Source organism: Schistocerca nitens, chromosome 4, assembly GCF_023898315.1.
Source record: "Schistocerca nitens isolate TAMUIC-IGC-003100 chromosome 4, iqSchNite1.1, whole genome shotgun sequence".
Taxonomy (NCBI): Eukaryota; Metazoa; Arthropoda; class Insecta; order Orthoptera; family Acrididae; genus Schistocerca; species Schistocerca nitens.
The window spans coordinates 94,724,189-94,751,413 of record NC_064617.1 but is presented as its reverse complement, the minus strand read 5'-3'; the positions used below and the strand labels follow the sequence as shown (position 1 = coordinate 94,751,413).

General features: G+C 45.5%; 1 protein-coding gene, 1 non-coding gene and 1 pseudogene across 2 annotated transcripts in view; 1 reads left to right on the top strand and 2 right to left on the bottom strand.

Annotated features, from left to right (window-relative positions):
• The window catches only part of LOC126252134 (trypsin-6-like), a 152,662-nt gene that overhangs the window by 94,161 nt on the left and 31,276 nt on the right, over positions 1–27,225 (bottom strand). The window lies entirely within an intron of this gene.
• Trnat-cgu (transfer RNA threonine (anticodon CGU)) lies at positions 15,522–15,596 on the bottom strand. The gene has a single exon. It is a non-coding gene; the product is annotated as a tRNA-Thr (tRNA).
• Positions 21,233–21,350, top strand: LOC126253722 (5S ribosomal RNA; annotated as a pseudogene).

Below are 27,225 nucleotides of genomic sequence, written 5' to 3'. Positions count from 1 at the left end.
TTGATTTACTTTGAAATAATATTCCATTCTCTTTAGACCTTTCATTATATTCAACAGATCACATAATTCTCCGTCACTTTCACTGAGGACACCGATGTCAGCATCGAATCTTATCATTGATATCCTTTCAGCTAAAATTTTAATCGGAGTCTGGAACCGTTCTTTTATTTCCGCCATTGCTTCTTCGACGTACAGATTGAACAGTAGGGGCGGAAGACTGCGCCTCTGTTTATACCTTTTTTTTTAATCCGAGCACTTCGTTCTTGACCTTCTAGTCCTATTGTTCCCTCTTGGCTCTTGTACCTGTCTTTTCCCATAGCATACTCCTATTTTTCTCAGAATTTCGAACATCTTGCATCATTCTACATTCTCGAACACTTTCTCCAGGTCGACAAATCATGTGAACGTGGCTTGATCTGTCTTTGGTCTTGCTTCCTTTATCAACCGCAGCCCCGGAATTGCATCGCTGCCGTCTGCACCTCCCGTAAAGCCAAACTTATCGTCATCTAACACGTCCTCAATTTTCTTTTCCATTCTTCCGCATATTATTCTTTTCAGCAACTTGGATGCATGAGCTGTTAAGCTGCTTGTGCGATAATTCTCGCACTTGTCGGTTCTTGCAATCTTCAAAAATGGTTGGATGATATTTTTTCGAAAATCAGATGGTACATTTCCGGACTTATACATTCTACACACCAATGTGAATAGTCGTTTTGTTGACACTTCTCCCAATGATTTTAGAAATTCTTATGGAATGTTATCTGTCCCTTCTGCCTTATTCTATCTTAAGTCCTTCGAAGCCCTTTTAAATTCTGATTCTAGTACTGGATCCCCTACCTCTTCAATATCGACTCCTGTTTCTTCTTCTGTTAACTCAACAGACAAGTGCCCCCTCGTAGAGGACTTCAATGTACTCTTTGCGCCTATCAGCTCTCTCCTCCGCATTTAACAGTGGAATTCCCGTTGCACTCTTAATATTACCACCTTGGTTTTAATTTCACGAAGGGTGTTTTGATTTTTCTATATGCTGAGTCATTCCTTCCAACAATAATTTCTTTTTAGATTTCTTCACATTTTTCATGCAGTCATTTCGTTTTAGTTCCGTTGCACTTCCTATTTTTGGTGGTAAGTTGCTATGAAACCAAACATCCTATTTATTTCATTCCTAAGTGACTTGTATTTCTGTAGTCCTGAATTTCCCTGAACTTTTTTGTAGTTCCTTCTTTCATCGACCATAAGGCAGCACAAAAGTGTTCATCGCACAACAGGTGTTAAATGACTGAACTTTCATTCCACTCCAGCATCAACTCCAGTATGAAGCGTGACTGCGACGAACACACTGTTGTTTTCGTTATGACACGGAAGCACACAGCTTCCTAATGACACCGTAAGGAATTTCGTGCTACGCCTGAAAAACAGGCTGTGTCAGTTCATACAGACTGCCGACTGCGCGTTGATGGTATACGTCTCCTGTCGCATCTCACACATGGTCTGTGAAGGACAGACCAGGGGACAGGCAGCTCTGTCAAGGATCCTTATATTCCTCAAGGCGCTTGTGATGTGAATTGACGCCTAGGGTCTTGCAGTATCCTACTGACATACGACATTCGGTACCCTGATCATGAACAGTACAACAGGGTTTACCATTCTTGCCACATAATAGTGAGCATTCAGCCTTCCTTCAAGAGCTACATCTACATAGATAGGTACTCTGTAATTCACACTTGCCTTACTCTGAGGGACGTCGCGCAGTGGTTAGCACACTGCAGTTGCATTCGGGAGGACAAAGGTTCAAACTCGCATCCGTCCATCCAGAGTTAGGTTTTCCGTGATTTCCCTAAATCGGTCCAAGGCAAATGCCGGGATGTATCCATTGAAGGGCCGGCCGATTTCACTCTTCATCCTTGTCAGCATCCGAGCTTGTGCTCCGTCTCCAATGACCTCGATGTCGACGGGACGTTAAACCCAATCTTCCTTCCTTCCTTTTAAGTTCCTTGCACATGGTTCATTGACCCACCTTCAGCCTATTTCACTATCGGTCCACTCCCGAACAACGATCGGGAAAAATGAACAGTTAAATCTTTCCATACGAACGCTGGTTTATCTTATTTTAATTACGATGATGATTTCTCCCTATGTAAGTGGGCGTCAATAAAATATTTTCGCGTTCGGAGGACAAAGTTGGTGAACATTTACCAAATCAGTCCTGTTGTCATATACACTAGCTCCCCACACCGTGATTCTCGGTAAACTGTTGGCTACCCGAGAGACAAGAAACGCACAGGTGCAAAGCTATTTTATCATGCGTAATGGTAAGTCTGTTCTATCATCAACAGTTAAAGCTTTTAGTGAATATTATCACATAACCCAGAGCAGATCTGTGACTGGATATTTATCGCGGACAATGCAATGCAAGATACTTTTACACAGCTAAGGGTCAGAGATCGAATGGAAACGTTCATTACAAGGCAGAAGACTGCAGTTGCTGTTCCGCGTGACTATTAGCTGCTGAACAAATAAGAATCTCAGAAATCATCATAAAAGTAAATCAATAGAAAGTAATTTAATAATTTAATGAAAATGATTTAACTGTTCCTTTGAACGGTCTCAGCGTAACTTTATTCATCGTAATCGTGTTGCGGGGAGAGTTATTAGCACGTCTCAAGATAGGACGAAAACTGGTTAAACCAAATGGTTGCTAAAATGGATCCAGTAGTAATATTTCTTCAAGCGTAGCTCGTAATCTAGCCCTAGAATTTCCTTTTACCCTCTCCGACGTTGTGAAGGTGTTGAAAGGAGCATATCCACGGATAAGAATACGCTGAGGGCGCTCTTAGTGGAGGTACAACAAGCTCATCGGACGAAAACGTAGTCACCCATGTGCCCACGCACAGACGAATCGTTAAGCCAGTACAGTTGGGCAGCACTCGCGTCACGTGCTCAATCGTGCGCACACTGCTTCTACGTGACAATAAGCCAGTAGCGATCAGTGTGACATTCATGTTTAAAGCGGGCACTACGGCAAAAGGCCGGCCGGGGTGGCCGAGCGGTTCTAGGCGCTACAGTCTGGAACCGCGCGACCGCTACGGTCGCAGATTTGAATCCTGCCTCGGGCTGGTGCTGTTGCTGTAAGGGTGTAGAAGCTCACACACCTGCCTCGGGCATGGATGTGTGTGATGTCCTTAGGTTAGTTAGGTTTAAGTAGTTCTAAGTTCTAGGGGACTGATGACCTCAGAAGTTAAGTCCCATAGTGCTCAGAGCCATTTGAACCATCTTTTTAGGACGAAAGGGGGCAAGAGTAAATATTGTTGGCGGGTTCAGTAAAGAGTCATCGAGCTATAATAAGCTCATTGGACAACATAATTAGTTACCACCAGAGAACTCATGACAACCATCACTCAATACCGTGTAATTTCACCCTTGGATTCGATAACCGCCTGTATCCGATAAGGAAGTGAGTCCCCAAGGTTGTGCAGGGACCTCGCATCCAGGTTGAGGCTCTCCCTGAGGATTTGATAATGCAGTTCCACCAAATTTCGGTGATGGTGATGTCGGCATTCTACCCGCTGCTCCAACATGACGCACAGATTTTCTGTGGGGTTTAAGTGAGGAGATTTTGCAGACCAAAAATCTAACAAGGTGGGCGAGTGTTCAGGAAACCTGTCACATATTCTTCCAACCCGATGGACTTTGCTGTTGTCATCTTCATGTGCCTGTGTGAGCAATGGCCTCTTGCGCGGTGACCAACTCCAAATGTTCATTGCGTGCGATTCACAACGCAATGTTCTCTTGCTAACAGGTGGGGATGGACCTTAATTTTCTGCCTTCAGCAGTTCCTGTCGTGTTTGGAAGTGGTTTTCAAAAAAATGGTTCAAACGGCTCTGAGCACTATGGGACTCAACTGCTGTGGTCATTAGTCCCCTAGAACTTAGAACTACTTAAACCTAACTAACCTAAGGACATCACACACATCCATGCCCGAGGCAGGATTCGAACCTGCGACCGTAGCAGTCGCACGGTTCCGGACTGCGCGCCTAGAACCGCGAGACCAACGCGGCCGGCGGAAGTGGTTTTGATTCACAAGTCTTGAAATGCGTCTCCAGTCCCTCTCAGTGAGGATATTCTTCCGACCACAACTCTGACGTCGTGTTTAGTGGCCACGTGCGTTACACCGCTGCCTTGAACAGTCCCCCGTGAAACACCAACAAATCCAGCAACTTCACAGAAAGCATGCCCACGGTGCCTTTTACCAGGTCGTCTATAGACACATCGGTGCCGATCTGACCGCCACAAACAGAAGATGACTTAATGACCCAGTTGACTGGTTGTACGCCATAGAAGTCTGTGTTGTCTGTGTTTTGACGTCAACGGTAGAAATAGTAACTCAAGATCTCAACCCAGCTTCCAGTACTCTGTTCCCCACAGTTGGTGGTGACACTCTGCCTGTGATCTCAAATGGTTCAAATGGCTCTGAGCACTATGGGACTTAACATCTGAGGTCATCAGTCCACTAGAACTTAGAACTACTTAATCTAACCTAAGGACACCACACACATCCATGTCCGAGGCAGGATTCGAACCTGCGACCGTAGTGGTCGGGCGGTTCCAGACTGAAGCGCCTAGAACCGCTCGACCACTCCGGCCGGCCCTGTAATCTCTGTCCGGTTTTCAGCTATTGTCATCAGTCTATTTGTCAGAACCAGTCGAACGATTCTACAATCTTCTTGTGGTCTAGTCGAACTGGAAGTATCCAGGCCTACTCTAGTTGCCACATTGTTGCCCTGAGTCCATCTCGTCACCAGTCCTTGCACTAAAGCGAACTGTCTGTGCGATCTGCCGATATGATGCTCCTATGTTCCAAACGCCAATGATTCGACCTATATCCAAGTCCAAAAGATGGGGATGCACTGCACGTGCACGTCCCACGAGCATGCTGTGTTGCGATATCAACCTGAAACGTTCGAGTAGCGTTACATACACCCAAAACTTGTTGCCGATTTTCACTATTCTTCGTCTGTAGGAATGGCTTCGTTCCGCACTAAAAACAAGCTCCCGTAAGGACGAAATTTTAATTACACTACTGGCCATTAAAATTGCTACACCAAGAAGAAATGCAGATGATAAACGGGTATTCATTGGACAAATATATTATACTAGAACTGACATGTGACTACATTTTCACGCAGTTTGGGTGCATAGATCCTGAGAAATCAGTATCCAGAACAACCACCTCTGGCCGTAATAACGGCCTTGATACGCCTGGGATGGCGTGTACAGGTACAGCTGGCCATGCAGCTTCAACACGATACCACAGTTCATCAAGAGTAGTGACTGGCGTATTGTGACAAGCCAGTTGGTCGGACGCCATCGACCAGATGTTTTCAATTGGTGAGAGATTTGGAGAATGTGCTCGCCAGGGCAGCAGTCGAACATTTTCTGTATCCAGAAAGGCCCATACAGGACCTGCAACATGCGGTCGTGCATTATCCTGCTGAAATGTAAGGTTTCACAGGGATCGAATGACGGGTAGAGCCACGGGTCGTAACACATCTGAAATGTAACGTCCACTGTTCAATGTGCCGTCAATGCGAACAAGAGGTGACCGAGACGTGTAACCAATGGCACCTCATACCATCACGCCGGGTGATACGCCAGTATGGCGATGACGAATACACGCTTCCAATGTGCGCTCACCGCGATGTCGCCAAACACGGATGCGATCATCGTAATGCTGTAAACAGAACCTGGATTTATCCGAAAAAATAACGTTTTGCCATTCGTGCACCCAGGTTCGTCGTTGAGTAAACCATCGCAGGCGCTCCTGTCTGCGATGCAGCGTCGAGGGTAACCGCAGCCATGGTCTCCGAGCTGATAGTCCATGCTCCTGCAAACGTCGTCGAACTGTTCGTGTAGATGGTTGTTGTCTTGCAAACATCCCCATGTGTTGACTCAGGGATCGAGACCTGGCTGCACGATCTGTTACAGCTAGTGATACGAGGCCGTTGGGATCCAGCACGGCTTTCCGTATTACCCTCCTGAACCCACCGATTCCATATTCTGCTAACAGTCATTGGATCTCGACCAAGGCGAGCAGCAATGTCGCGATACGATAAACCGCAATCGCGATAGGCTACAATCCGACCTTTATCAAACTCGGAAACGTGATGGTACTCATTTCTCCTCCTTACACGAGACATCACAACAACGTTTCTCCAGGCACCGCCAGTCAACTGCTGTTTGCGTATGAGAAATCGGTTGGAAATTTTCCTCAAGTCAGCACGTTGTAGGTGTCGCCACCGGCGCCAACGTTGTGTGAATGCTCTGAAAAGCTAATCATTTGCATATCACAGCATCTTCTTCCTGTCGGTTAAATTTCGGGTGTGTAGCACGTCATGTTCGTGGTGTAGCAATTTTAATGGCCAGCAGTGTAACATATTCATCAGTGATGGAAATGCTGGCGTATCAGTTTGATAGCGTTCGGTCATGATGTTCGTGGTGTAACACTTCCCATTTTCGTGTGTGCGCTTACCATTGGGATGTCGGGAGAGTTACACTAATGAACCAGAACATTATAACCACTGCCCACCGCGAGGTTGTATGCTGCCTGGTGTCGCTGAGAGCATGTGGCGCGGCGAGAGAAGTATATGAGCGGAGGAGAGACGGATGGGGGATCATTTTAGTGACAATAAGTGGCGCAAAAGCGGAGATCCGCCGACTTAAGAGACTTTGACAAAAGCCAGATTGTTGTGGCCCGGTGCCCGGGAGCGAGCGAAGATGGTCGGCTGTCCGCGTGCTATTGTCGTGAGCATCCATGGAAAGTGGGTGAAGAAGGCTGAAATCACGAGCAGGCGACATGAAGTTGGACATCCGTATATCATCACAGAGCATAAGGATCGGAGGCTTGCCCTCTTTCTAAAGCAGGACAGGCGGCCATCTGTGGCACGTCTGACGACAGAGCACAGTACTGAGGCAGGCACAAGTGTTTTGGTGCCCACCGTTCAGCGCACATTGTGTTCCGCAGCAGAAGACTCCTACGTGTTCCCACGTTGACCCAAAACATCGACAATTACGATTACACTGGGCCCGGAATCATCGAGCTTGGACGGCGGATCAGTGGAATCGTGCCGCCTGGTCGAATGAATCCCGTTTGTTTTTAAACCAGGTCGATGTTCATGCCCAGATACGCCGTCATCCATGCGAACGGTTGCTCCAAAAATGCATTGTGCCACGGACTCAGGCCGTTGGGAGCAGTATTATGTTGTGAGAGGCATACACCTTCGTTTCCATGGGACGTGCGGTAATAATCGAAAGCGCCATGACAGTGTGGACTGCATCATCATGATTATACTTGAATGTCTTCCTCAACAGTGCTGACAACCTCTAGCAGGATAACTGCCTACTTTACAAGGCCAGAATCGTGCTGCAATGGTTTGGAGAGCATGAAAGTGAACTTACGTTGATGTCTTGGCCATCAAATTCGACTTATCTGAATCCGATGAAACCCAATTGAGTTGCTATCGGGCGTCCGCTTCGCGCCCACAAACCATCCGCCGGTAAATTTTGGGAAGTGTGTGAACTGCTGTCACAAACCTCTGCAAACCTATCAAGTACTTGTCGAACCCATGGCGTGCAGAATCACTGCTGCATTGCGTTCCGGAAGTGGACCAACACGCTTTGAAGTAGGTCGTCATAATGTTTTGGCTCCTCAGTGTTGGTTGGTTGGTTCATTTGGAGGAGAGGATCAAACAGCAAGATCATCGGTCCCACCTGAATAGGGAAGGATGGGGAAGGAAGTTGACTGTGCCCTTTCAAAGGAACCATCCCACCATTTCCCTTAAGCGATTTAGGCAATCAAGGAAAACTAAATCAGCATGGCCTGACGTGGGTTTGAGCCGCCGTCCTCTCGAATGCTTGTCCAGTGTGCTATCCACTGCGCCAGCTCGCTCGGTCATCTGTGTATGTCGCACATCTGCACACATCATAAAAGTTTTCCATCGCCTCGATGTGTCGTTCAAATGTTCAAATGTGTGTGAAATCTTATGGGAGTTAACTGCTAAGGTCATCAGTCCCTAAGCTTACACACTACTTAACCTAAATTGTCCTAAGGACAAACACACACACCCATGCCCGAGGGAGGACTCGAACCTCCGCCGGAACCAGCCGCACAATCCATGACTGCAGCGCCTTACACCGCTCGGCTAATCCCGCGCGGCGATGTGTCGTACAGGCGTGTTGCTATTGTGACTGTTGCTAAACCGATCGGAAAGTCATCCCTGACATTGTTTGTAAACGTATACGGAGTTAGCTTGGCGCTACCTAAGGGTAGAACGCCGCACTCGAACGGACTGCAATATTTCAGATGAAAGTAACGCACCAGTAGGGACGAATTATAGACGCCTCTGGTGCAATAGAGTGAACATCTGTTATGTCGCGAATGATAATAGCGACCAGTGATCGGCTGCACATCATCACGGTACCCACAGAAGCCAGGGAAGTTGCTCGATGTATGCACCACAGTCAAAGTGAGGTGGAGCGGACACGGAATGCAGTTGACAGATGGGGTTGAGAACTTCACAGCATACTATCGGCAGGTGCACAAGATAATCAATATCTGTGACTTTTGAATTAAAGGAATCGTGGACTGGGTGCTCTAGTACTGAGTTTGGCATTCGATGAGGCTACAGGACGTCATCGCATCAGATTGTTAGGAGACGATTGCTTGATACGAATCTCCAGTCCTGACGACCGTGGCGAGCACCACGCCGTAGACCAAAACATCATGCACTCATGTACAGATAAGCAGGAAATCACGCAGAATGCGAGGCCCAGGATTGGTGTCATGTGTTGCTTGCGGACGAAACTATCGTCTTTTATATTCTGATACTCACAGACAACGTGTTTGGAGACAACCCTTAATATCGAACAAAGTGCCCCACATGCGTAACAAGACGGTGATGTTCTGGGAGGGCATTACATGAGGCTGTCGTACACCGTTCCTTTTTGTACAGAGCAGTACATGATATGGGACACATCACTGAAGATTTAATACATACAGAACACGTGATGACTGGGTGTTGTCTGATGTCCTTAGGTTAGTTAGATTTAAGTAGTTCTAAGTTCTAGGGGACTGATGACCATAAATGTTAAGTCCCATAGTGCTCAGAGCCAGCCATACAGAACACCAAATTAAATACACTTAAACTTTAAACAATTGTATGATAGAATAGATTACAAGATATAGTACTAGTAGGCTCACAAATTCTTCAAAATGGTCAGCAAGGCCTAATTAAAATTAATATTTGTGGATGCATCTAAAATCAGTTTAAGTATAGATAAGAATCACATAATGTATACAGTAGTTAAGATTTATTGAGTAGAATAAGTACATAAAAGTAGATAAATTTTTAACAGTGGATTAGGCATTATTGATATTTCCATTTTGAACATAGATTATAGTACGGAAAGATGTGTGCAAATATATTACATAGAAAAATCACATTCAAAATATTCATGTAAGTTATAGAGTATTTTAATAATATTGATTTAAGCCTTGTTTTAAAATGTGCTAGATTGTTGTTTTTATGTTTGGTGGTAGGTGATTGTAGAGTTTTGCACTATCAACATTTAATTTGGTGGAATGGGGAAACTGTCAGCAAGTATTGTGCTGGTGATGGTCCAGATTCTGCTTCATGCTGCCAATATTCAGCTTGTTAAAATTTAATATCTCAAATATGTACTAGCATGGAAGTGGAAGAAGACCTAGTTTTCGGAATATTTGTTTCCATGAGTGTTTTTTTAAATAATATTATCCTGAAAGTTTTCTTTTGGAGGTTAAATATTTTATTGGACTGAGAGTTGTTGAGGGCAGTCTCATTGCTCTATGGCAAAGGGACGAAATTCTGCTACTAGTAGTGGGACCGTATCACTAACACTTTGGCGACAATTTCTTCTTGATGGATGATGACTCGCGTGTTCATAGTGTTGCTCTCGTGGACACGTTTCTTGAGCGTGCTTGGATCACCAGGATGGAATGGCATTCCTGTTCCCCGGACATGCACCCAATCGAACATGTGTCGAATCGATTGAAACGATTTGTTTGTGGACGTCTACATCGACTACACACACTGCACGGCTTACACAGAATCGCCATTGAAGAGTGGGACAATTTGAAGATTTCATCGGTGGCAGTTCACGCCGGATTCAATCATGCATTCGAGCAAGGAGACGCTCCACCACGTGTTAACATTGATCAGGAGTGCTGTGAAAAAGTTCTCAAGGGAAACAGACCTTTTTTGTCTTTAGACTTTTTTTTATTTGTTACCTGGCCATATTCAAATGAGTATATACGCATGCCTCAGAATGTGTTTCTGTTTTCTGTGCCACGAATTTCGAAACAAAGGGGTGATGTGAAACTTTTGTTGACATTTCTATAAAAACCATACCCTAAAACTTACACTGGTTGTTCGCGATGTACCGTCTCTTGGAGAGCCTTCTAATAACTATAGTAAAATGTTAAGACAATCACAAGTGAACTGTGTAGATAAAAATTAAAAATATGCGTGTTTCTGTATGTGAATGTGCTATCAGTGATGAAATATTATTTTGGAATGAGAAAACTCTCCACCTTTATGTGTTTTGAACATAAAAATATTAATAGTAAATACATTTCTGTGTAACAAATACTAAGAATAACAAAGACTATGAATACACCATGCCAAATGGTCCAAATGGCTCTGAGCATCATGGGACTTAACATCTGAGGTCATCAGTCCCCTAGAACTTATGACTATATAAACATAAGTAACCTAAGGACACCACACACATCCATGCCCGAGGCAGAATTCGAACCTGCGAACGTAGCGGTTCCAGACTTAAGCGCCTAGAACCGCTCGGCCACACCGGCCGGCTCATCATGTCATGTAATTAATATATAACTGTGTGATTAAGACTCGGATGAATAAAATGATCACTCTCGTGTCAGTCTTCGAACCTACTAGACGCTTTTGTACGAGGTTGCTTCTGAACGCACGATTTTGGTAACTAAGTTTTTTCAGTTTATATTTATAAAAAGCATATGTTCTTTTAACCTCATTTCATTCCTCTCCCACCACATGAAATAATTAAGTGGAAATAATTAATTATCGCTAGAATTCAAGTTTTATCATGGGCAGTCTGCCATTCTTTTGTCGTGATGGCACATTAGCAACCATTACGTAAAATTTAATTAATAACATGATTTTCGGTCTTCACCCACAAGACAACAAGAAAAAACACTTTAAATATTTTGCTACCAGCAAAAGAAATATTTTTTGTTGAAAAAGTTACTCAATGATCCCAAAGATAATGAATAATAATATGAGGCTCAGACTTGCTTATGAGTAAATCGCTGACTAGTACAAATCTTGTTTTCACTGCCGTAAATATTATTCAAATCACAATTAACAGTGTAAAAGATCAGTGTTTACCAAAGAATTTACGTAACATTAAGAATAACAGTGCAACTACGTAGATTGAATCATGTCTGTCTCTGCAACAATATTTATTTATCGGGCATTAACTACTCCAGTTTTAACGCGTATTCTTGAGTTACATGCGTGTGTTGACAATATAAGTAAATTGTTACAACCCAATCTAGTACCTTTACTCAGAATTATTCACCTACGTAGCAACATTGACGATTGTTAACGTATACTCGTATTTCAGCCTGTACTATGATTGTGCGAAATGTACGCGACGAAACGAATTATAAATATTCACACATTTTTCGTTCAAAAATGGTTCAAATGGCTCTGAACACTATGGGACTTAACTTCTGAGGTCATCAGTCCAACAGAACTTAGAACTAAACTACTGGCCATTAAATTTGCTACACCAAGAAGAAATGCAGATGATAAACGGCTATTCATTGGATAAATATATTATACTAGAACTGACATGTGACTACATTTTCACGCAATTTGGGTGCATAGATCCTGAGAAATCAGTACCCAGAACAACCACCTCTGGCCGTAATAACGGCCTTGATACGCCTGGGCATTGAGTCAAACAGAGCTTGGATGGCGTGTACAGGCACAGCTGCCCATGCAGCTTCAACACGATACCACAGTTCATCTAGTGACTGGCGTATTGTGACGAGCCAGTTGCTCGGCCACCATTGACGAGACGTTTCCAATTGGTGAGAGATCTGGCCAGGGCAGCAGTCGAACATTTTCTTTATCCAGAAAGGCCCGTACAGGACTTGCAACATGCGGTCGTGCATTATCCTGCTGAAATGTAGGGTTTCACAGGGATCGAATGAAGCGTAGAGGCACCGGTCGTAACACATCTGTAATGTAACGTCCACTGTTCAAAGTGCCGTCAATGCGAACAAGAGGTGACCGAGACGTGTAACCAATGGCACCCCATAGCATCACGTAGGGTGATACACCAGTATGGCAGTATGGCCATGACGAATACACGCTTCCAAGGTGCGTTCACCGCGATGTCGCCAAACGCGGATGCGACCATCACGATTCATCCGAAAAAATGACGTTTTGCCATTCGTGCACCCAGGTTCGTCGTTGAGTACACCATCGCAGGCGCTCCTGTCTGTGATGCTGCGTCGAGGGTAACCGCAGCCTTGGTCTCCGAGCTGATAGTCCATGCTGCTGCAAACGTCGTCGAACTGTTCGTGCAGATGGTTGTTGTCTTGCAAACGTCCCCATCTGTTGATTCAGGGATCGAGACGTGGCTGCACGATCCGTTACAGCCATGCGGGTAAGATGACTGTCATCTCGACTGCTAGTGATACGAGGTCGTTGGGATCCAGCACGGCGTTCCGTATCAGCCTCCTGACCCCACCGATTCCATATTCTGCTAACAGTCATTGGATTTCGACCAACGCGAGCAGCAGTGTCGCGATATGATAAACCGCAATCGCGATAGGCTACAATCCGACCTTTATCAAATTCGGAAACGTATGGTACGCATTTCTCCTCCTTACACGAGGCATCACAACAACATTTCAGCAGGCAACGCCGGTCAATTGCTGTTTGTGTATGAGATATCGGTTGGAAACTTTCCTCATGTCGGCACGTTGTAGGTATCTCCACCGGCACCAACCTTGTGTGAATGCTCTGAAAAACTAATCATTTGCATATCACAGCATCTTCTTCCTGTCGGTTTAATTTCGCGTCTGTAGCACGTCATCTTCATGTTGTAGCAATTTTAATGGCCAGTAGTGTACTTAAACCTAACTAACACATCCATGCCCGAGGCATGATTCGAACCTGCGACCGTAGCGGTCGCGCGGTTCCAGACTGTAGCGCCTAGAACCGCTGGGTGACCCCGGTCGGCACATCTTTCGTAAAAGAAAAGGAAAGGAGCGAGAGAGATAGTAAGAGGTTTCCTGTAAGGCAACAGTGTTCTCGTGCGAGGAGCAACATTTCACCTATGCGAAAGAAAAAAGGATAATCAAAAGAGTCTGACAGATATGGAAATTAGCGAGGTGGCGTGGCCAATAAAACGGCGCAGCCCGGCAGACAGCGGAACGAGGCGAGGACCGGTGGCCGGGTGGCGCCTCGTATGGTGGGGGCGGCGGACCAGCCCAGCCCAGACCTGCCCGGCAGCGGTCCGGGGCAAACGAACTGCGCGTGCGCGGGTTGAAGGCCGGCCGCGGCCGTCCAAGTGTGGAGGTCGCTGTCCTGCGCGCCTATCGCCGCAGCTAATGATCTCTGGCGGGCCGGCGCAATGGCAACGCCCAGGTCCGGCGCTCGCAGGACACGCCGGAGAAGTCCGCGCGTATCGCCCGCAGGCGTACTGCGACATCAGCATACTCGTATTACATTTGATATAATACTTGTGAAAATGATGACCCTAGAGATCTTAGTTACAGCCAGAAATAGTTTGTTTTCTTTTACACGTTGCCAACTGCATGTAATGAATGTCACGGAAATATGGGGCGATAAAATCGTAAGTCCCCCAAGGATCAGCTCTAGGACCGCTTTTGTTTTTCATACATATATTGCTTCTCATTGGGTCCCTGTACACAACTACGAGGATTGCAACTTTAATAGTGGCAACTAGTTATTTACGGCTCGTACAAAATAGATACGTGTTTCAAACTTTTACTTACCTTCAGCGTAGTCAACAGTATTGCGGATAACCCGTTGCCAGAGATGTGGAAGTCGCAGGATACTCTTAGCAGAGCCAGTTTTGTTGGCAGTTCGAGCGGCGCGGTCTATTGCCCGACGAATTTGTAGCAGTTCTGAAGCGAGTGCCGTAAAGTGTTTCCTTCAGTTTAGAAATCGAGTTGAACCCAAGAGGCCTTAAGTCAGGGGAGTGCAGTAGGTGGTATAGCATTTAGCATTCCCATCAGTCAAACAAATCAGAAACAGCTTGCACTGCACGTGCTTGAGCATTGTCCTGCAAAATTATGGTCAGGTACTGCGGAAAGTGATCACTTCTGTCTCTATCCTGTTCATTTTTGGAACACACCTACGACCCCCCCCCCCCTCCCCACCCGGCTCCTCTTGTGCTATCGGGTCGTCCGCCTCTGGTGACACCTAGTGCTCAATTCCTCATTACACATGGGTGACCGGATACGTCAGATAAGATTGTTAGGTCGTGCATATGGTGTAACTACACTGAAGCGTCAAAGAAACTCGTATAGGTATGCGTATTCAAATACAGAGGTATGTAAACAGGCAGAATACGGCACTGCGATCTGCAACGCCTATAGAAGACAACAAGTCTCTCGCGCAGTTACTGCTGCTACAATAGAAGGTTATCAAGATTTAAGTGAGTTTAAACGTAGTGTTACACTAGGCGCACGAGCGATGGGTCACAGCATCTCCGAGGTAGCGATGAAGTGGGAATTTTCCCGTACGACCATTCTACAGGTGTACCGTGAATATCAGGATTCCGGTAAAACATCAAATCTGCGACATAGCGGCGGCCGGAAAAAGATCCTGCAAGAACGATGCCTGCGACGAATCAAGAGAATCGTTCAACGTGACGGAAATGCAACCATTCCGCAAACTGCTACAGATTTCAATGCTGGGCCTACAACAAGTGGCAGCTTGCGAACCATTCAGCGAAACATAATCGGTATGGGCTTTCGGAGCCGAAGGCCCACTCTTGCTTGTATCCTTGATGACTGCACGACACAAAGCTTTACGCCCCGCCTGAGCCCGTCAACACCGACAGTGATGACTGGAAACATGCTGCCTGGTCGGACGAGTCTCGTTTCAAATTGTATCGAGGGGATGGAGGTGTACGGGTATGGAGACAACGAATCGATGGACCCTGTATGTCAGCAGGGGACTGTTCAAACTGGTGGAGGCTATGTAATAATGTGGGCTGTGTGCAGTTGGAGTCATATGGGACCCCTGGTACGTCTAGATACGACTGACAGGTGACACGTACTTATGCATCCTATCTGATCACCTGCATCCTTTTATGTGTATGAAACGATAATTAAATGAAGATCGTAAGCTGCCGACAGGGGTTGATATACATCAACGGGGACAGTTGAAAATATGTGCCCCGACCGGGACTTGAACCCTGGATCTCCTGCTTACGTGGCAGACGCTCTATCCATCTGAGCCACCGAGGGCACAAAGGGTAGTGCGACTGCTGGGATTTATCCCTTGCACGCTCCCCGTGAGACCACCCACATTCCCAACTTAAAGTCCACACACTACATTCGTAGTGTCCCTGCCCATTACAAAACAATGGTTCAAATGGCTCTGATCACTATGGGACTTAACCGCTGTGGTCATCAGTCCCCTAGAACAGAACTATTTAAACCTAACTAACCTAAGGACATCACACACCTCCATGCCCGAGGCAGGATTCGAACCTGCGGCCGTAGCAATCGCGCGGCTCCAGACTGTAGCGCCTAGAACCGCTCGGCCACTCCGGCCGGCTGTCCATTACACTCATTACTCGCGGCAGATAATTTTACCGAGTCCCGTAAGAGTTCGGGCAACGCGTGTGCATCCGCACAGAAGAAGATCAATGGCCGGTTAGCCTTAACTATATGAAGATGGTATCTGTTCTTTCGGACATGTCCACACATTTTCAGCTGTCCCTATTGATGTATATCAACGCCTCTCGGCAGCTTACGATCTTGATTTAATTATCATTTCATTCTAGAGAGCTTCACGGTCACCGAAGGTATCTGTTCTTTCGGAGATGTCCGAAACAACAGATACCGTCTTCATATACACTCCTGGAAATGGAAAAAAGAACACATTGACACCGGTGTGTCAGACCCACCATACTTGCTCCGGACACTGCGAGAGGGCTGTACAAGCAATGATCACACGCACGGCACAGCGGACACACCAGGACCCGCGGTGTTGGCCGTCGAATGGCGCTAGCTGCGCAGCATTTGTGCACCGCCGCCGTCAGTGTCAGCCAGTTTGCCGTGGCATACGGAGCTCCATCGCAGTCTTTAACACTGGTAGCATGCCGCGACAGCGTGGACGTGAACCGTATGTGCAGTTGACGGACTTTGAGCGAGGGCGTATAGTGGGCATGCGGGAGGCCGGGTGGACGTACCGCCGAATTGCTCAACACGTGGGGCGTGAGGTCTCCACAGTACATCGATGTTGTCGCCAGTGGTCGGCGGAAGGTGCACGTGCCCGTCGACCTGGGACCGGACCGCAGCGACGCACGGATGCACGCCAAGACCGTAGGATCCTACGCAGTGCCGTAGGGGACCGCACCGCCACTTCCCAGCAAATTAGGGACACTGTTGCTCCTGGGGTATCGGCGAGGACCATTCGCAACCGTCTCCATGAAGCTGGGCTACGGTCCCGCACACCGTTAGGCCGTCTTCCGCTCACGCCCCAACATCGTGCAGCCCGCCTCCAGTGGTGTCGCGACAGGCGTCAATGGAGGGACGAATGGAGACGTGTCGTCTTCAGCGATGAGAGTCGCTTCTGCCTTGGTGCCAATGATGGTCGTATGCGTGTTTGGCGCCGTGCAGGTGAGCGCCACAATCAGGACTGCATACGACCGAGGCACACAGGGCCAACACCCGGCATCATGGTGTGGGGAGCGATCTCCTACACTGGCCGTACACCACTGGTGATCGTCGAGGGGACACTGAATAGTGCACGGTACATCCAAACCGTCATCGAACCCATCGTTCTACCATTCCCAGACCAGCAAGGGAACTTGCTGTTCCAACAGGACAATGCACGTCCGCATGTATCCCGTGCCACCCAACGTGCTCTAGAAGGTGTAAGTCAACTACCCTGGCCAGCAAGATCTCCGGATCTGTCCCCCATTGAGCATGTTTGGGACTGGATGAAGCGTCGTCTCACGCGGTCTGCACGTCCAGCACGAACGCTGGTCCAACTGAGGCGCCAGGTGGAAATGGCATGGCAAGCCGTTCCACAGGACTACATCCAGCATCTCTACGATCGTCTCCATGGGAGAATAGCAGCCTGCATTGCTGCGAAAGGTGGATATACACTGTACTAGTGCCGACATTGTGCATGCTCGGTTGCCTGTGTCTATGTGCCTGTGGTTCTGTCAGTGTGATCATGTGATGTATCTGACCCCAGGAATGTGTCAATAAAGTTTCCCCTTCCTGGGACAATGAATTCACGGTGTTCTTATTTCAATTTCCAGGAGTGTATCTCCAGGGCCATCAACTTTTAGAACACCAACAACAACATTTACAATATATCGCCCACTAATATCCGTAGTTTCATCTACCGACAGCCGGATCTTTTACTCAGCAATAGTAATTCGTATTTTGTTGAACACATCATTGTAGCATACGGATGAATAGTTGTTTCTCAGTGTAGATTCATCTGGAACTGGATGTGTTGTTTACTTCTCCAAGCACCGTTTGAAGCGTGGATTCTTCAGCTTTTCCAATGGGATGTTGCAGGACACCATCATCTCACACAAATCCTTGCAGAATGATTGCACAGTTGACGATTCACGTGTCTGTTCAAATAACAGCGTTTGCCTGCTGTTATATTCAGCACTTCGTTTCACACTGCTGCTGTGTTTAGCGGTATTACAGTGTTGTCCGCACCCAGTAGCTGAGTGGTCAGCGCGACAGACTGTCAATCCTAAGGGCCCGACTTCGGTTCCCGGCTGGGTCGGAGATTTTCTCCGCTCAGGGACTGGGTGTTGTGTTGTCCTAATCATCATCATTTCATCCCCCTCGACGCGCAAGTCGCCGAAGTAGCGTCAAATCGAAAGACTTGCACCAGGCGAGCGGTCTACCCGACGGGAGGCCCTCGTCACACGACATTATTATTATACAGTGTTGTTGCACATTAAAGCGCTTTTCTGCACTAACTTTAACTTCACACAGTTTACAAAATAATATTTTCCCATCAGTACTAAAGAACTTCTCACCAAATTCTCGAACATATCCTCGCAACTTCACGCTGTCGGAGCACTTTGCTTTAGGCATGTTGAACAAGGCAAAGGCTGTATTCAAACTGGTTACTGGGAACACCTGTGCGACTGCGATGATTATTACGGCAGAAGCCGCCTTTGTTGGCTCTGAGAGCGTATTGTCGACTCTGTGCAACAGTGTTTTATGTTCGCGAAACGACTGTTGTGGTACACCGATCTTCTGCTACAGTCCTGAGAAATAAAGATGTGTACTAATTTATCTGTTTATGTTTCATAATAGCACGTTAAATATTGTCTCATGAGCAACATATTCATTTTCTTATTCGTGTGTCCCGTAAGATACGAGAAAAACGGTATATGCATTTTTGGCAAAAGTTGACGGAAATATGACGTATTATACTAAAAGTTAGCCGCAATATGACCTACTTCTAAAATTTGTTCAAATATGACTTTATATGCACAATCAAAATACATTTTTCCACACTAAAATGCCTAGATTTGTGTATAAATTGTTCTAAAATTCAACCTATAGTTCAGAAGAAAATATGACTTGTCATTAAAATCCGAGCCCTAGTAATTAATGGACTCCATCTAAACCGCCTCTGGTTACTCATGCGTGTTTCAAGCCTATTACTCAGTTCGTCTTTCTGCTTATCCACGTCCTTTCCTTCTTTCTTTATGAAACCGAGGAAGAAATGTTAATGATGTAAATGTAAATAATATTTTCTTGAAAATTATTAAATATTTATCTTCAAATGAATTCCCACTAGAATTAAACAAAACACATACAGTTTTGTATTGTCAAGGCCTGTACTCTCTATTGGAAATATTTCACACTGGGAAAATCAATAAAGCAAACGGAATATTCTAAACTGTTGGGTGTTGATAAGAACTTGAAGTGAAAGTCACGTGTTATAGACCTTGTTAAACGTCTAAGCTGTGCTACTTTTGCATTACGGATTATAGCAGACTTGGAGATGAAATAGTCAGAGCTTCACATATTCTCAGTAACGTGGAGCAACTCTTCATTCACGAAGAAAGCGTTCTTTAGCCACGCAGGAAAATATCTGTTTTTAAGGACATATTGCCTAACGAAGAATGCGACCCTTTATATGTCTATATAATAGTTTATTTCGTCCAAGATAGCTCAAAAATTACAATACCCACATTACCGGTTGCATACTTTCTTACCATCTTCAGATGTGATCAATTTTCTAAATTCTAAGTCAGGGTATATAATAACTCCAGTTCAGCGTCCTGAACATCATGAAAGCTCATAAAATACGAGGGGCGTTCAGTATGTCATTTAACACTTTTTTCTCGTCGAATTCGGTTAAAAAATACGGTGTTTGTTATGGGGCATCATGGAATATTCCCGCTTCAGCCGCTGTATTTTCATGAAGTTCCAGTTGGAGGCGGCGCTATACGTAGCCGTCAAAAAAAAAATGGTTCAAATGGCTCTGAGCACTGTGGGACTTAAAATCTGAGGTCATCAGTCCCCTAGAACTTAGAACTTCTTATACCTAACTAACATAAGGACATCACACACATCCATGCCCGAGGCAGGATTCGAACCTGCGACAGTAAGAGCCGCGTGGTTCCGGACTGAAGCGCCTAGAGCCGCTCGGCCACAGCGGCCGGCTAGCCTTCAAAAAGTCGTCTGCAATGGAGGTGCGTTCCAAGCGGAGAGCTGTCATTGAGTTTCTTTTGGCGGAAAATCAGAGCATCGAAAATATTCAAAGGCGCTTGCAGAATGTCTACGGAGACCTGGCAGTGAACAAAAGCACAGTGAGTCGTTGGGCGATGCAACTGTCATCATCGCAACAAAGTCCGATCTTCCGCTTTCCGGCCGGCCACACACAGCTGTGACCCGTCAAATGTTGGAACGTGGGGACACTCTCATTCGATATGATGGACGGATCACAATCAAACACCTCGTTGCTCAATTGGACGTCTCTGTCGGTAGTATTGACACACTCGTCCACAGTTGGGCTATTCAGAGTATGTGTCCGCTCGGTTCCTCGCCTCGTAACGTAAGAGTATAAACAGTGGAATTGGTTGTGCGTTACCAGGCTGATCGAGAGAATTTTTTGTCGAACATCGTCACAGGCGATGAGACATGGGTTCATCACTTCGAATACCACCTTTCTTCCGAAGAAAAAGTTCAAAGCCACACCGTTAGCCGGTGAATTCATGGTGACGGACTTCTGGGACTCTGCAGGGGCTATTCTGTTTGATGACCTACCTCATGGTGCAACAGTCAACTGTGAAGTGTACTGTGCTGCCCTCGGGAAACCGAAGAAACAACGTCAGCTTGTTCGTCGCCACAAAAATGGAAACGAACTTCTCCTTCTCCGCGACAACGCAAAACCTCATACAAGTCTGCGCACCCGAGAGGAGCACGTAAGACTACACTGGACTGTTCTTTCTTATCCACCCTACAGCCCAGATCTCGCACATTCCGACTTCCGTCTGTTTGGCACAATGAAGGATGAACGCCGTGGGGAGCAATAGGTGGATGATGGGGAGGTTAGCCGGCCGCGGTGGTCTAGCGGTTCTAGGAGCTCAGTCCGGAGCCGGGCGACTGCTACGGTCGCAGGTTCGAATCCTGCCTCGGGCATGGATGTGTGTGATGTCCTTAGGTATGCAGCGTGGCGCTGGCGAATGGTACAGTGATACAATGTGGGCATGCAGGCTCGCCCAGTAAGGTAGTGTAAGGCCGTCGCATTGAACGGAGATTCTGTTGAAAACTGGGGTTTTGTAACCAAAAGAGTGAGGAATAATATGCCGTATTGGAATCCCAAATAAAACCAACTTGCTTTCAGAAAAAAAATAACGTGAACTCCCATTATATGTCAATGGCAACGGCCTTGTCGCAGTGGATACACTGGTTCCCGTCAGATGACCGAAGTTAAGCGCTGTCGGGCGTGGCCGGCACTTGGATGGGTGACCATCCGGGCCGCCATGCGCTGTTGCCATTTTTCGGGGTGTACTCATTTTCTCGATGCCAATTGAGGAGCTACTCGACCGAATAGTAGCGGCTCCGGTCAAAGAAAACCATCATAACGACCAAGAGAGCGGTGTGCTGACCACACGCCCCTCCTATCCGCATCCTCATCTGAGGATAACACGGCGGTCGGATGGTCCCGATGGGCCTCTTGTGGCCTGAAGACGGAGTGCCTTATATGTCAATGAATACGTCATATCGTCACATGTCAAAATGGTCTCTTAGTTACAATGGATGTTGAAATGAGCATACGGACCCATGTTAACGGTAAACTGAATGAGTGGGCCTAAGTCACCGTACGGAAAACACCCCTAAAATATTGCAGAACCACCTCCAGCCTCATAATATACCCCGGACAGTCGGGGCAAACTCCTCGTTGAGCCATCGGTGCGCTAGACGCCTCGCATAGTCCGAAAAGAGGAAAAAAGTGCGACTCTTCGGACCACACTACACAGCTACAGTCTGTGCAGCTCGGCCGACTGAAGAGGTGTAGCTTAATGTGCTGGTGTTAAAATGGCCCTTTGCGAGGTAACCGACCTCAGATGTCCAGTGCATGCGGTTCCCTTCGTCGTCTTCGCTCCAAAACCGGTTGAGCTGGACCTGCATTAACTGACACAAACAAATTTTTGTCGGGTCGAAACGGACTGTCGTTCACAAGTCGTGCCGCACGTCTCCGGTCCACATAATTAAGATCTCTTTACGATTTGTGGTTTTACGCCGTTTCACACGGTTGTTAGTGATGCTCCATTACGTACAGCCACAATGGATAATCAGCGTTGACACGCTAACGCATTGGGCAACTTCATTCACAGTGCGGTCACAAGCACGTTCAAACACGCTAGTTCCTGTCTGTCGTTCTGTCACGTCCCCACGCCGACCCATTTCACTGCGCCGGCTCCGTACATTTGATGCACGTTCGGGAAAATACGACACGGCATGACACCATTTGCTACATCTGTGCTGGGAATAACCCATATTTAGGTATAGACGCCATTTTTCCATTTATCTTCATTCACTTTCAAAATCTGAAGGTGGCAGGGAAATACAGGGAGCGAAAGGCTATTTACAATTTGTACAGAAACCAGATGACAGTTATAAGAGTCGAGTGGCATGAAAGGGAAGCAGTGGTTGGGAAGGGAGTGAGACAGGGTTGTAGGCTATCCCCGATGTTATTCAATCTGTATATTGAGCAAGCAGTAAAGGAAACAAAAGAAAAATTCGGAGTAGGAATTAAAATCCATGGAGAAGAAATAAAAACTTTGAGGTTCGCCGATGATATTGCAATTCTGTCAGAGAAAGCAAAGGACCCGGAAGAGCACCTTAACGGAATGGACAATGTGTTGAAAGGAGGATATAAGATGAACATCAGCAAAAGCAAAACAAGGATAATGGAGTCTAAGCCTTGATGTGGAATGACTACGAGAGACCAACTACATTCTGACAGCGACAGCAGTGGTTCTCGATAAATAAGGCAGCCCAGTTTCTGTGCTGTTGGCGCGAAACTGCGAATTAAAAGCATTTCGCGGTTGGCATCTACACCTTCCTTGAGCTCCCTGTGAGCCGGAATCTGGTTTCGCAGGCTCACGGAACGCGCCTGGACTGGTTCAAGTTCAGCGAACCCTCCGCGCCGTCTGCGGAACCTCGCCAAACGCTTTGACAACCAACTCTCTTTTTAATTACCGTTTTAAGTCTTAGTCATCGTGCACACAAACATGCAGGTGGGTTACGCGACTCATTAAAGGTGGGAAGCTGATGTACATTTTGTCCAAAATGGTAACAATCCGGGAAAGAAATTACATCGATCTTTATTGATCAGCTTTTAGACTTCAACACTCCTCTATCTCATTCAATGATTACTGTTCTCCTTCCTTATGAATCCGCTGACTCAGTAACCACGTCAGGCTTGATTTTCTTCCTTTCAGCATAACTCATCCTACATCCGCGTGGTCTTACTGAGATTTTCATCGCTATTCTGTCACTGTATCTACTTTTTGTTGAAGTTCCTGATTATTCAAAATGGTCACACCTCACCTAACTTCATTTTGAATTTTCCACTCTCTAGAGAAAATTGAATTAAAGCTATAACCTTAGCCTATCCTAAGAAATCTGTTTTACTTTATTAGATTTTGTCGAAACGGCATCAGAGGCTTTACCAAAATTTACAAATCCTATATAAATTTTTATTTAATACTCATTGACGAATTTGAAACTTTTAGTTGTTTCATTGTGACGCTCCAAGGTTTAAAGCTGTCTTGTCTTCTGCCTTGGTGTAACAATATTACATATATCGTTACTAAAAGAGATAGTAATAAGTTTAGTGTACCACTATTAGGACTATAGTTCTTTTTTTAACATCTACACTTCCCTCATTATTTTCTCTTATTTTCTACTGTTCTTCCTCCATTTCTAGATATGTTATCCTTTCGCATTGGTGAATTATTTATCTCTTTTGTTTTTTAGTCATTAGTCTTCTAACTGATTTGATGCGGCTCCCCACGAATTCCTCTCCTGTGCCAACCTCTTCATCTCAGAGCAGCACTTGCAACCTACGTTCTCAATTATTTGCTGGATGTATTCCAATCTCCAGAGTTTTTACCCTTTACAGCTCCCTCCAGTACCATGGAAGTTATTTCCTGATGTCTTACGAAATGTCCCATCCTCTGCCTTCTCCTCGTCAGTGTTCTCCATCATTCCTTTCCTCGCCCAGCCTGCTGGAGAACCACCCAATTCATCAGCTTATCAGACCACCTAATTTTCAACATTCGTCTGTAGCACCACACCTCGAGTATTGCAGTTCTCTTCTGTTCCGGTTTTCCCACAGTCCATGTTTCACTACCATACAATGCTGTACTCCAAACGTACATTTTCAAAAGTTTCTTCCTCAAAATAAGGCGTATGTTTGATCTAGTAGACTTCTTTGCCCAGGAATCTCCTTATTCAGACAATATTCACGAAAATATTCGGTTTCGTAATCTATTCTCCTAGTTTCCGTTTTTGTTGGTGAATCATGCCAAGTTTTGAAGAAAAGCCAAGTTGTCACTAACTCGAAGATTGATTTGAAAACGACAGTGCTTTAACCTTTTGAAGGTGGTATCCAGTCGCCTTTCTCCCAGTTGCACTGAATTCCTGATCTGACTCATCCAGCCATCTAAAGTTAAACATGGATTCCGAACTAAGGCGAAACTCCGCATTTTCCACATTAAGCAAGTTTTCAGGTGATGAAGGAAACGGAAAGTGGCACATAAAAATTCTAGGATTACGACAAAGTATCGGGAGACCATTGCCGCAGCGATAATACACTCGGTAGCACAGCAATTTGTGGGGATGAGGATGGAAAAATCTTGAAATGCAGGCATCACTTTAGAAATCTTGGAGTACTATCAACCCGCCTTGGTACACACGTGACTCCCTACCTGGAAAAATATACTCTAGGTGTAACACATCCGTCCACCCTTAGAGATGGGGTGGGACTGTGAAGTATTAAAATATTCGGAAACGAACCACATTAGTGTCGAATCGACAGTGTTTGGTGTTGCTGGAATGACTGGGGAGAACTTCCATAGCATGTAACCTCTAGCGTTGGTTCCGGTGGAAGGAAGGGATGACGTGTGTAGTTCTGGAATGTTAAACAAACTTGGTACACATATGACTTAGTATCTGCAAAAATTGCTGTGAAATTAGGACATACTTTTTACATTGGAGTACCTCAATGCCCACACTTGCATCGCGACCACCACAAAAAGTTCTACTCTTATCTCTGCGAAAGGGTTACTTTGCTGTCGCGGAATTCACAGGAGGGGGGGGGGGGGGGGTGTCTGTAATGTCGTCCACACGTCTGAGTGCCATCACCCACTAATGTAGTCCCATCTTAGAGTAGTAAACTGGATCTTCTGAAGTGTGCGGCCTAAATTGCTTGCCAAGTGCAGCGCAATAGTTTCGCTCATACTTGACGTCTCGCTAGCAGTGCATCGTGTTCAGCGCTATAAAGTCAGAATGGAGGCAGGCAGTATCAGGGTTTGGTATAAGGCCCTATACTCTTTTCAATGCATGTCGACGATTTTTTACTAGTTTTGTCCTACTGAAAATACCACACTTAGGCTGATGACCTCGAATTATATCTAAATGCAAAACCAATAAATATGAAGACAGCTACAGAGAATCTCAATACCGACCTCTCTGTATTAACTAATTTGGGCGCAGGGTTAAAACTGAATCCATCCAAAATCCAAAAGCTATTGGTTGGTCATTCTAGTCTCGTTAGGCCAAAATATACCCACCACTTTTAAGCCTAGAAGGGACAAAAGAAAGACTCTTATCTGTTGAACCTCTTGACCTGAAAAAGAAACCTGTACAAGCACTTATACTTCCAAATATTGGTTACACAGATGTCATCCTACAATGCAATTCTCATGAAAGCTCACGGCACCTGGAACTGATTACGATGTTCGGCTCTTTGATCATATTTCATCATGATATGCACAGCTATCCTGGCTGCTTGCTGACACGCACAGAGATTTCCATACCCTCTATCTTCTCTTCTGTCCCCCATATCTCCCCTCGACCTTAACGCACTTGTCTGAACGACATGGCAGAAATAACCATTCCCATCAAAACAAAATCCATTTTCTCGAACTCCTTTTCAGTAACAGGAACTCGGCTCTGCAATAATTTCCCGCGTTATATTAGAGAACTGAGTAACATCCCCAGCTTCAGAAGATAGTTAATGACATATCTATTAAAGCAACGTAGTCGTTATCCTTGTACATTCTTTCCAACCAGATCTTTCTCATTTCCCAGTATTCTTAGCTGGTGTACTCTCCTTAGATTTATTTTGTACGCCTAAAAATTCATTTTATATCTGCCACTATCATTATAGTTATTATTGTCATTGTTATTCGTATTACCATTATTAGTGGCAGCAGCTAAGCAGCACCAGCAGTACAAATATTGCCAGTATTAACTTTATTAATTCACCGTCAGTGTTATATACTCATATTGTCGCTATAGACATCCAAATCATTTTAGTATCTGTCATATTTCTTATATAACTATTATACAGAGAAGACATACATGTGTGAGACCCTGCTTCGATGTAAGAGAGGGGTTGATGGCCGTAATCAGAACAGGTTAGATATGATTAGGGCAAAGGGAGAAATGTGACACAAGAGCAGTGAGAAAAAAGTTCTCTGCAACGGTCTAGAGGGGCTGTAACGCTGTTGATGGATTATGCTGTCAAAAGAAGCGTGCGAGGATTGTCAGTTTACGTTTTTGCTGGGGACTGACCGTATCTCCTGGGCCAACATTGCGATCTGCCAGCTATATTTATACAGCCTATCATCACGTTACCAATAGAAAGGTGACAACAAGGAAATCGCAAACAAAACCTACACCATCAGCCGATTTTATATTCAAATTTACCTCTCTGATAATGAGTACGGAATGTTGCAGGACGGAGACGACAATGTCTTTTATTTTCAAGTTTAGATTTGGTTACTGGCATTGGCAAAAATTTCAGTAATGCATGACTCTTCATGGCTAGTCAACAATATGATGTTATTAGATTAGATTAGATTAATTCTTGTTCCATAGATCATGAATACGACATTTCGTATTGATGTGGAACGTGTCATTTAAATGAAAGATTTCTTTACATACCACGATTCAATTTCTTTGTAACAATATTTTACACACTCTCTCTCCCTCATTCTTTTTCAATTCTCTCTCTCTCTCTCTCTCTCCGTCTCTCTCTCTCTCTCTCTGTCACACACACACACACACACACACACACACACGTCCTATTTTTTATTTGTTTGTTGTGCTCGACTATCGGCGAAGCACAACAACGC